An 11,070-nucleotide genomic window follows, 5' to 3' on the forward strand; every position below is an offset into this window, starting at 1 on the left:
GCGCGAAAATTTGCGTATGAAGGCTTTGGAGAAACAAGCAGAAACGCAAGAAAGCCTTGTCGGTATTCTGCAAAATATTAATTCGGTGTGTAATGAAATTTCTAGATACAACAGAAAAATTTATTAAAAAAAGAAAAATTGGCGCTGTATAAAATGAAAGAAGGAAGAAAATAAAGAAAAAAATAGGCGACATAAGGAAAAAATTGAAAAAAACTAAAAGAATTGGAATTAAAAAAATTAAAATGCTCAAAATAAATAAACGTTTTTCTGCAATTCAAAACTAATTTCAGTTATTTTATTGTAGTTATGTTACATAGTATATGTACATATATTTTACATATATTTTAGGGATGCAACTATACTATGACAATGCATTCGCAATTTGTCTTCGGCGATGATCTGCTGCTGTTCCACTGAAGTTTCCGTCAACTGGTTCCAGTGGTACTACCACATCAACAAAAGTTTCTTCTTCAGGATCATTCACATTATATTGTTTGCAAATATTGTGTAAAGCACAACAAACATTTACAATAACAGTTGCTTTACTAGGTGGATATCGTAGTTTACGTTCACCTAGTATACAACGAAAACGACATTTCAGCACTCCAATTGTTCGTTCAACTACGTTCCTTGCCATTGCATGTTTCTTATTAAAATTTGATTATACTGTTCCTGGTAAAGCGTTTCGGAAAGGCGTCCATAGATACTCGTGTAGTGGATAACCAGAATCACCTATAATATATTTAATTTTAGTATTTATGTATGTACATACACATATAAATTGTAGTTACCTAAGTAAACCGAATTATGATCTCCTCTTTGGTATGTTTGCTCCAGATATGTTTTTAAAGCGCTATTGTTCCACACAAATGAGTCGTGGCTAGATCCTCCATATCTTGCATCAACACACCGTATAACCATATCCTGATCGCATGCCTGATAAAAATTAATTTTTTAGGACGAAATAATAATAAGTAATAATTTATTTATTTAGTTGCTACTTACAATCATCGCATTTATGCTGTAAAATCCTTTTCTATTCATATATAAGTGCTTGTTCTCACATGGAGCAATAATTGCAACATGGGTTCCATCAACGCAACCAACCACATTTGGAATTCCTGATCTGGTGAAAAATTTCCTTCTTGTTGTTCGTTTCTGCTCTTCAGTTATGTCTGTTTTGATCCAGACACTGCACAGAGTGGATTCCAATATTGGAAGCATTTTCTTTAAAAATCAACGAAACAGTGGGCTGTGCAATACCTAGTTGGAAATCATTTCCCACTGTTTGCTGATAGCTCCTGTTTAAATGAATTAAGCCTCTACCCACTCTACCCGGGAAAAACTGGCACACCCTAGCTAGACACAACACCAATACACCACACCTGGAGACATATTGGATTTCACCACAGCAAATGTCAAAAGGATCGGATCATCACTATTATTTAAGACATTCGCTTCGACACTGCGCCGCGTCAACACCTTCCGAATATTTTACCTCGATCGGATGAATCTTGCGCGCTGCGTTCAGCATTTGATTCAACCGAGATCCTGCACGTCCTTTTTCGCATCTCGTCTCCTCGCCGTGGAATTTCAATCGCACAGTCGCACGTAGCGAGTATATTTAGTTTGCTTTTTACACATTTTGTGATTAAATGTTAAATGACAAAATCACCTTTAAAAATTAAACGCATTTATAAAAAATAAAAAAAAAATAGCATTTTTTTCTTTATCCCGATTAAACATGGTCCTTCGAGCCTTACCGATAGGCACCTTCGGATTACAAAAAAGAACAAATTAAAATTATAAGGAATAACACTATTGAATTGTGTGTTAAAACAATTGTGGTGACAAAAACTAAAAGACAACAAAGTGCAGTAGAAAAAAAAAAAAAAAAAAAAAAAAAAAAAAATGAACATATGTACTTACATACATACATATAACGAACAAAAAAAGCAGCGACCCAAACAAACAAAAAAAAAAAAAAACAAGTGACAAAATAAAAAAAAAAAGGAATAGACAAAGTGCAGTGACACAAACAAACAAAAAACAATCAAACCAAAAGAGCCTAGTGAGCTGAAATTAACTAAAGTGTAGCGGCTCTCAAAATATGTGCATACACAAAGAACATACATAGTACATATGTACATATAAAACACATATAATTCTAAAGAGTGCAGAAAAATAAAAACATATTTTCCAAGGAAGATATTTAAATTTCGTGCCAAAAACAGAAAACACAAACGGTTTAAAAATCTAAACCATCAACCGGGCGCGAAAACCAAACACAAAATAGAAATAATAATAAATTAAACGGTCGAGAAATTAAAACAAACTAAAATAAACAAAAAACAAACACACTAAAACCAGGGACAGTCAACTGGCAGCGGAGGATAAGGGATTAGCGTCAAAAGCCCAAATACCCCCAGACACACTCGCACATAAGTAGATATATTATCCCCTCAAAAACTCTTGATGAAGGATAAAGTGAGTTGTATCGTTTGCTTTTCATTTATTTCATAATGCATTTATGTATGTTAAAGATTGCAAGTTTTTAGCACAAAAACTGTAACAATAATTAAAAAAGAAAAAACAAAACGGCTTTAAAAATTTTACGTACCAAACTGTTTTAAGTTACGGCTTTATTTTGCGATTTTTGCCTTCTATATTTACCTATGTGTTTTAAAACACATCCATTTAAAATACATAAAGATTAGTACAAATTCAAGTATTTATTTGTAATACCTTTTGACAATACCCCTTATGCTTAATTAAGCAAGCGGCAGGAGTGAGTCTTAAAAAGTAATCTAAGGCAAATAAAAAATATAACACGAAAAGAGAGCAAATAAATTAATCACACATAAATTTATATACATACATACATGCATGTCGTTTTACAACAATAATATTCATAACAAAACCAATTTACAAACCTACATAAATACGTACATAAGTGCATAAAACAAAACAAAAAAAATACCTGTAGGTTAACAATTCCGTTTCGCGCTCTCCTTCTATAGCAAAAATATAGAAGCGTAACTTATGCTTACGTACGGCATAGAATCTTCCACTTTCTATATACCCTACGTTGAGTAACACTAAACTATTAAATTTTAAATATTTCATCAAAATATAAAGGCAAAAGTACCTAATAACTAAGCGGTGCTAGATTTATTTTCAATTAAAACATAAACATACAAAAAGTTAGAATAAATAAAAATTATTAATTCGAAAAACATTCAAATATACGTATTTATATACTTGTATTAAAACATATACACACATATTCTAAGTCCACATTGGCAATTAACCGGCATACCTCTTGTTCTTTGGCGAACAAAAACAAGCAAGGTTGTGCACAAAAAGCGAATTGATCTCTCTAACGAGCTCTCAATTGCTTACGAACAAAGCATAATCATTAGCACAAACAATTCGTGCATACTTATGTACAAAGCATATTGATCTCTTCGACGAGCTCTCAATTGCACACAAACAAGTACATACAAGTCCAATTATTAGGGTGTAACTACATATCCAAATAAGGACATAAGATATATAATAAAAGTGCTGTTTTAGGAAAAACATAATAATAATAAATAAATAAATAAAATTAAATATATTTTTAAACAAAATATAAAAAAATATAAAAAAAACTCTTATTTGCTTAAAAGAGTACACAGTTTTCTACACCTTACTGCTTCATATACTTACATAAATCAGTTTAAACTGAGAAAAATTTAATTCCGTTTGGCAAATATTTTAATATATAATATAACAAAAATGGTTAATAACGACACAAATCAAAATACACCTGCAGGAGCTACACGCTCAAAACAGGTTGTAAAATTTATTTCACAAAGTGACAGTTTGACAAGATACTGCACTAGATTTGCCTCTTCACCGATTCACGAAAACTCGGAATCGTTATTAGAAATAAAAAGTCAAAATCTGGAAAATTTTTGGACTCGCCTCCTAGCGGCTCATGACGCCATAGTAGATTCTGACAATTCAGATCTACCACAAGATTTTAATTCATCGGCTTATGATATTTTCGAAAACTGCTTAGACCAATATGAAGAAACGAAAGCTATGATCTCCGATCAATTAAAGCTAATAAAAGCAATTGCACCTACTCCCCACAGTAGAGTAGAGCTGCCACAAATGCAACAATATCAAGAGACAAGTTCAGGCATCCAACTCGAGGTGCCCGCATGTGACACAGAAACCTTTTACGGAGGTTATGAAGAATGGCCGTCCTTCCGGGACATGTTCACGGCCGTGTACATAAACCATCCTCAATTATCACATGCGCAAAAATTGTATCACCTCAGATACAAAACTAAAGGTCAAGCAGGCGAAATAGTCAATCAGTTCGCATTAAATGACGACAATTTCAATTTGGCTTGGGAAGCTCTAAAAGCTAGATATGAAAACGACAGAATACTGGTCGATAAGCAAGTAACGACACTAATGAACTTGCCAAAAATTAAGAAAGGAACAAGTGTAGAATTCATCAAACTGGAATCCACTGTTTCAAATTGTTTGTCGATTCTATCGACACTAAATATTCCCACAGACAGCTGGGACCCAATTCTGGTAAACATTTGCACCGCCGCATTATCAGAAAAGTCGTTACTTTTATGGGAGCAATCGCTCTCATCACGAAAAAAGTGCCCAACTTGGCAACAAATGAAAGATTTTCTCACCACCCAATATGAAATTGCGGAAAGGTTAGAAGAAAAAATAATCAATACTAAGATCATTAAACACGACCAAAATAGAAGCTTCAATAGACCCCAAGCTAGAAGCAACAAAAATTTAAACAAAAGCTTTCACAAAACGCACTCGTTCATATCCGAACAGAAAAAACACACGTCATGCGAACTATGCACAAGAGGGCATAAACTTAAAACTTGCGATAAGTTTAAAAAATTAAACACTAACGAAAGGAACAACTTTGTCAGATCAAAAAGACTCTGTACAAACTGCTTGTCCAATACACACAGTCTTAAAAATTGCAAAAGCAAATTTATCTGCTTATATTGTCAGAAAAGACACAATTCAATGCTTCATTACAGCAAATATCCAATCTCACTCCAAAGAAGCGCTTTTACCAAAAGAACCACGGGCTTAGTTGCAAAAGCAAATCCTGAAGTTCACAATTTTAAAAATTGCCAAGAGACACCACGTTGCTCAAAGGCACAAAAAGTTCAAACGCTGCACAGCGAAACACAAAGTGGACTAGTTACAGAACTAGTTACCACCATGCCAACTAAAGTTGAGTATAATACAAACAGATCCCTTAATTCACAATTAAGGAAATTTCGAATGTTAAGGAAACTTCCCCCTATAACAAACAAAACTTCAGAAGATCAGTATTGTGAAGACTTCTCTAAAGCCACAACTACTCGATCAAATAATGGCCGGTACGTCGTACGACAACCAATAGAGCCACAATTTCCCAATGCCCCACATAAAGGTAAAAAAAGCAAGGTTCGTAACCTTTCGACCCCGCAAGATGGCTTTCGCCAATAATGCCACAAAAATTCTGCTTAAAAATTTTCAAACTCAAAAAAAAAAAAAAAAAAATCGGCTATTGCCCCACAGAGGCTCAAATTTTCAAATAAATAAAATCTTAAAAGCAAGTTAAGAGATCACCATACTCCTAATGTGGTACAGTGACGCACCTTCTCTTACAAATAGCTAAAGATCGCTCTTATTGCTGCTACCCAAGCGCTCCTCATATGAGTGGGTTATAGGAATCAGCTATAGAAAGCATCAAACTAATTATGAAGAAATCTCTACTGTACAAATCGAAGCCGTTCTCCATTCACGGCCACTCTCTCGCAAGATACCTCTAATTTCATAGTCCCAACTCCGGGGCTAAGGAGTACCCATTCTGGCCACATCTGAGCCAGGCGTGGAGTTACTATCCTTTATAAGCACATTATAACACAGAAAAGGCAACTAATAAATAGCTAGTTTACCAAGCCGATGGTAAAGAAATTTTAAATAAAAGCACAAATAAAAAAACCGATCAAAGAAACAATTGCAAATATAATAACTATGAAAATCTGTAAAATGTAGTTTCTTATTTGTACGCACGTAAAAGCATAAGTATGTTTAAAACCAAAGCCGTTTTCAACATTTATAAAATGTGTTCTGCGCCCTCGGCTACTCTACCAGCAGTACGCCGAAATACAGGCAACATCATATACGTAATACTAGGCAAAATATTCGCCTAGGGGGCCCAGGATGTTTAAATGAATTAAGCCTCTACCCACTCTACCCGGGAAAAACTGGCACACCCTAGCTAGACACAACACCAATACACCACACCTGGAGACATATTGGATTTCACCACAGCAAATGTCAAAAGGATCGGATCATCACTATTATTTAAGACATTCGCTTCGACACTGCGCCGCGTCAACACCTTCCGAATATTTTACCTCGATCGGATGAATCTTGCGCGCTGCGTTCAGCATTTGATTCAACCGAGATCCTGCACGTCCTTTTTCGCATCTCGTCTCCTCGCCGTGGAATTTCAATCGCACAGTCGCACGTAGCGAGTATATTTAGTTTGCTTTTTACACATTTTGTGATTAAATGTTAAATGACAAAATCACCTTTAAAAATTAAACGCATTTATAAAAAATAAAAAAAAAAATAGCATTTTTTTCTTTATCCCGATTAAACAGCTCCCATGAGCCAAAAATCTGAGAACGCAGCACAATTTCAACATCGGCGATATTGACGACGATAGGTTAGTCGGACATTTTTCCTTTATGCTGTCTAGCACATATGTATATAAACGCATCCTTACTTAACCGAAAGTTTTCTTTAAATCTGTTAATAAAAACTTATGTGACGTGATATTTGTTTATGCACTTTTATAGCAATAGATAAGTACTTACAACACTGAAGAAAGTTCCATGGGATTAGAGTGATCCCTGATGAACCGTCGCTGCCTAAGTAACTTCGCTGTTGTCCTTTCAACATAACTGTCTTCAAAATATAAATCTATGTTGTTAAACATTTTTATTCACTTTTTTAAAATCACGGTAAAATTTCAAAACATACTACAATAACGAATAAGCGAATAATAAAATTCCAAAACAATAACAATAATACGTGAAATATGTCAATTTCGGATGAACTCGTGTGACATTTCTCAATTATTTTAGTATGGCAACAAAAAAGTTGAGCGAATGTGTTCATTCGCCAGTCACAATATGAACATGGCGAATTTTCGCCTAAAACATTCGACTCGCCAATGCATTCGCTTCGCCAGTGACAATACCAGTTTAAGTGTAATATATTCAATATTGAAGTACATGTGTATACGGTGAAATATTATAAAAATAAAGGATCAGTCAGAACCAATCTCATTGGCTGACTTAAAATTATATATTTATTTTATTCGGTTAAAATTTAGAATAGCATCCCCGGATTTCGGGGATAAAATGGGTATCACTGGAAAGGTGACGTTTTCCAGATCCCGAAAATATATATATATACATATATAGTTGCCGCTGACTTATAGTTTTAAAGATATTTGCATTTATAAAAGTTGAAAAATTGACAACTTTTACATTGATAATTTGTATATTGTGAGTAACTTTTTCACTTATATTATGCACTTTTCACATACTAACACTTCACTATAACGTTTCTGTATATTAATTTTTTTAATATTTGTTGTAAATAAAGCTTTATTTTAATTATTTTATTTTAGTTACAATTCTCTGCATTTGCAGAATAAGAAAAGGGGTTTCCGCGCCGCGCTCCAAAAAAAATAACCATGGCAACCCTTTTCTGAAAATTGAAAAGTGCATAATATAAGTGAAAAAGTTGTTCACAATATACAAATTACCAATGTAAAAGTTATCAATTTTTCAACTTTAAATTCAAATATCTTTAAAACTATAAGTCAGCGGCAACTATATATATATATTTTCGTGATCTGGAGAACGTCACCTTTCCAGTGATACCCATTTTATTCCCGAAATCCGGGGATGCTATTCTAAATCCCAGCCTTTTATTCCTAATGAGTAAATAAATTAACTCGCGCATATGGGTGCTACATTTATGTACGTTCTATTATAAATGATACTTACAAAACAACGTTACTTATTGCTAAATCTAAAGTGGCACCTTAAAGCACAATCGTCGTTTGTAGTTATGTGTTATGCAGCACTGTTACTGACTAAGACTTAAATTAAGAATAATGTATTAAAATTTTGCACTTACATATACATATTTTTGGACTGATTCAGAGATCGTGCTAAAATAGGTCAAGTACAAAACATACATAGCTCCATACAAAACATACATAGTAATCTTCGTATGCTTCACATCCAAAGCCGTACTTGCAGAATTAGTATCCGACCTCTCTATTAATAATTTTATACTTTGTCTAAAACGTTTTGTAGGAAGACGCGGCATACCTCAACAGATTTACTGCGGCAACGCCACAAATTTTGTTGGTGCTCAAGCCAAATTGAGGGATCTTCATCAACAGTTCTTCAAGCGGCTATGGGAGGCGGCAGTAAAATCAATGAAATCTATTTTGCCAAAAAAACATTTGAAGTAGAAGCTATTTTAAAATCTCGTTCATTGACACCGCTTTCAAATGACCCCAATGATGGCGAAGCATTAACTCCGGCTCATCTCTTGATAGAGACGTCATTACTGTCTATGCCAGATAAAACCATCAATATGAACACAGTATCTTAGTTAATGCAATGGCAGCGGGTGACGTCCTTGAAACACCGTTTCTGGGACATATGATTACACGACTATATTCTTAGCCTACAACAACGCTCCAAGTAGTTGAAACCGGAAGCCATCATCAAAATTAGACAAATGGTCATCATCCATGAATCCAACTTGCCCCCACAACATTGGTCTATTGGCAGAATTGTCGATATAGTCCCTGGTTCGGACGGCAAAGTGAGGGTTGTGAACATCAAAACTACAAAAGGGATTATAAGGAGAGTTATGGACTGCTCTTCTTACTGCACAAGACGGGATAAAAACCGGTGCTAGTATAATACTAAGGCATTATTATTAGCACAGCATTAGGATAGATAAGAGTTAAATAAAATGAATGTAAAACTTAAATTAAATAAATCTAAATTGTTAACTGGACATTAATTTATTACTGAGCCCCTACACTGATCTTTTATTGTTTTGTTTGTTATTGGGGGGCAGTTTCCCTAACTTTTGAAATTTCCTTAATTGTGAATTAAGGTATTTATTCGCATTATCCTCGAATTGAGGTGGTATGATGGTAACTGGTTCTGTAACTAGTTCACTTTGAGTTTCACTGTGCAACGTTTGAGCTTTTTGTGCCTTTGCGCAACATGGTGTCTCTTGGCAATTTTTAGAATTTTGGGTTTCGGGATTTGCTTTTACAATTAAACCCGTGGTTCTTTATGTATAAGCGCTTTTTTGGGGTGAGATGGGATATGTGCTGTAATGAAGCATTGAATATTGTCTTTTGTGACAGTAGAAGTAATTAAATTTGCTTTTGCAATTTTTAAATGTATGCACATGTGGCAGGCAATTTGTGCAAAGTCCGTTTGACCTGACAAAATTTTTTCGTTCGTTAATTTTTAACTTTTTAAAGCTCTCGCAAAGATATAAGTTAATGCTCTCTTGTGCATAGTTCGCATGACGTGTATTTTTTCTGTTCGGATATGAACCATAACGTTTCGTGAAGGCTTTTGTTTAAATTGTTTTAGCTACTAACTTGAGGTCAATTGAAGCTTCTATTGTGGTCGTGCCTAATGTTCTTAGTGTTGACTATTTTTTCTGCTCTTTCTGCTATTTCATATTGGTAGTCAGTAAAACCTTTCATTTGTTGCCACGTTGGGCATTTTCTTCTTGATGGGAGCGAAAAGTAACAATTATCTGTAGGAATATTTTGTGTTGATAGAACCGACAAACAATTTGAAACCATGGATTCTAGTTTGATGAATTCTTCACTTGTTTCTTTCTTAACTTTTAGCAAGTTCATTAGTGTCGTTGCTTGTTTATCGACTACTCTCGGATTTGGAGTAGGTACATTTGCTTTTATTATCTTTAATTGATCTTAGATCACAGCTTTTGTTTCTTCGTACTGGCCTTAGTAGTTTTCATATATCGCGTAAGCCGATGATTTAAAATTGAGTGGTATATCAGAATCGTCAGAATCTACTAGATTTCGTCCTTTTATTTCTAATGACGATTCAGAGTTTTCGTGAATTGGTAAAAAAGCAAATCTAGTGGAGTATCTTAATAAACAGCCACTTTGTGAAATGAATTTAACATATTTAGCTCCTGCTGATGTTTTTTGATTTGTTATTAACCAATTTTGTTATAATATATATGTATTAATAATGTATTATTATATGCCAAAAAGAATTAAATTATTCTCGGTGTAAACTAGTTTATAGTGTCTTTATGAAAACCATATTTTTTATTAATATCGTCCTGTATTTATTGATATATTTGATGTCCAAATATAAAATAGAATAACAAATGAGCTACAAACTATCAAATAATCAGTGTTACCTGTTTAATATATTTTACAAACTAACAAAGAAAATAGAAAAAATATTATACCAAAAATACAGGAAACATAATCATTGATAAACAATAAAAAAACCCGCACAAATTAGTTCTACGGGAGAAAAAGATGTATACAACCGGTGTTGGACCGAACAGGATTATTTTTTTGAAGCGTGGCGCGAAGAAGTAGCAATGCCATAAAGGGTATAACATCCTCTCTAACATCAAGGTTCTCTAACGGATATTACTACTGCTACTTTTAAAGCAAAGTACCGTTGCTTTTTTTCTCGCTTTGCTAATTATTTCATATTTGGCAAATAAACTGTGTGTTCTTAAGCGAGTTCTTATTAAAGCGATAAATTTAAAATTATTTAGAAAAAAAATGGCTTCTAATTCATCAGGTATGTAAAATTAAATTTCAATATGATATTTAAATTATGTTTTTAACCTTAATTGACGTAGACACCGCTTACGCGATTATAGCCGAGTTAACAACAGCGCATCAGTCGTTTC

At 33.9% G+C, this 11,070-nt stretch overlaps 1 long non-coding RNA gene across 1 annotated transcript; it reads right to left on the reverse strand.

The window, feature by feature from the left end:
* Positions 1 to 613: 613 nt before the first annotated feature.
* On the reverse strand, positions 614 to 1,156 carry LOC126764991 (uncharacterized). The gene is made up of 3 exons (XR_007668209.1): positions 1,006 to 1,156; positions 792 to 936; positions 614 to 732 (listed from the first exon to the last, which is right to left on the reverse strand). It is a non-coding gene; the product is annotated as an uncharacterized LOC126764991 (long non-coding RNA).
* Positions 1,157 to 11,070: the final 9,914 nt, after the last annotated feature.

The sequence above is a fragment of the Bactrocera neohumeralis genome, unplaced genomic scaffold (genome assembly GCF_024586455.1).
Source record: "Bactrocera neohumeralis isolate Rockhampton unplaced genomic scaffold, APGP_CSIRO_Bneo_wtdbg2-racon-allhic-juicebox.fasta_v2 cluster10, whole genome shotgun sequence".
NCBI classification, from domain to species: Eukaryota; Metazoa; Arthropoda; class Insecta; order Diptera; family Tephritidae; genus Bactrocera; species Bactrocera neohumeralis.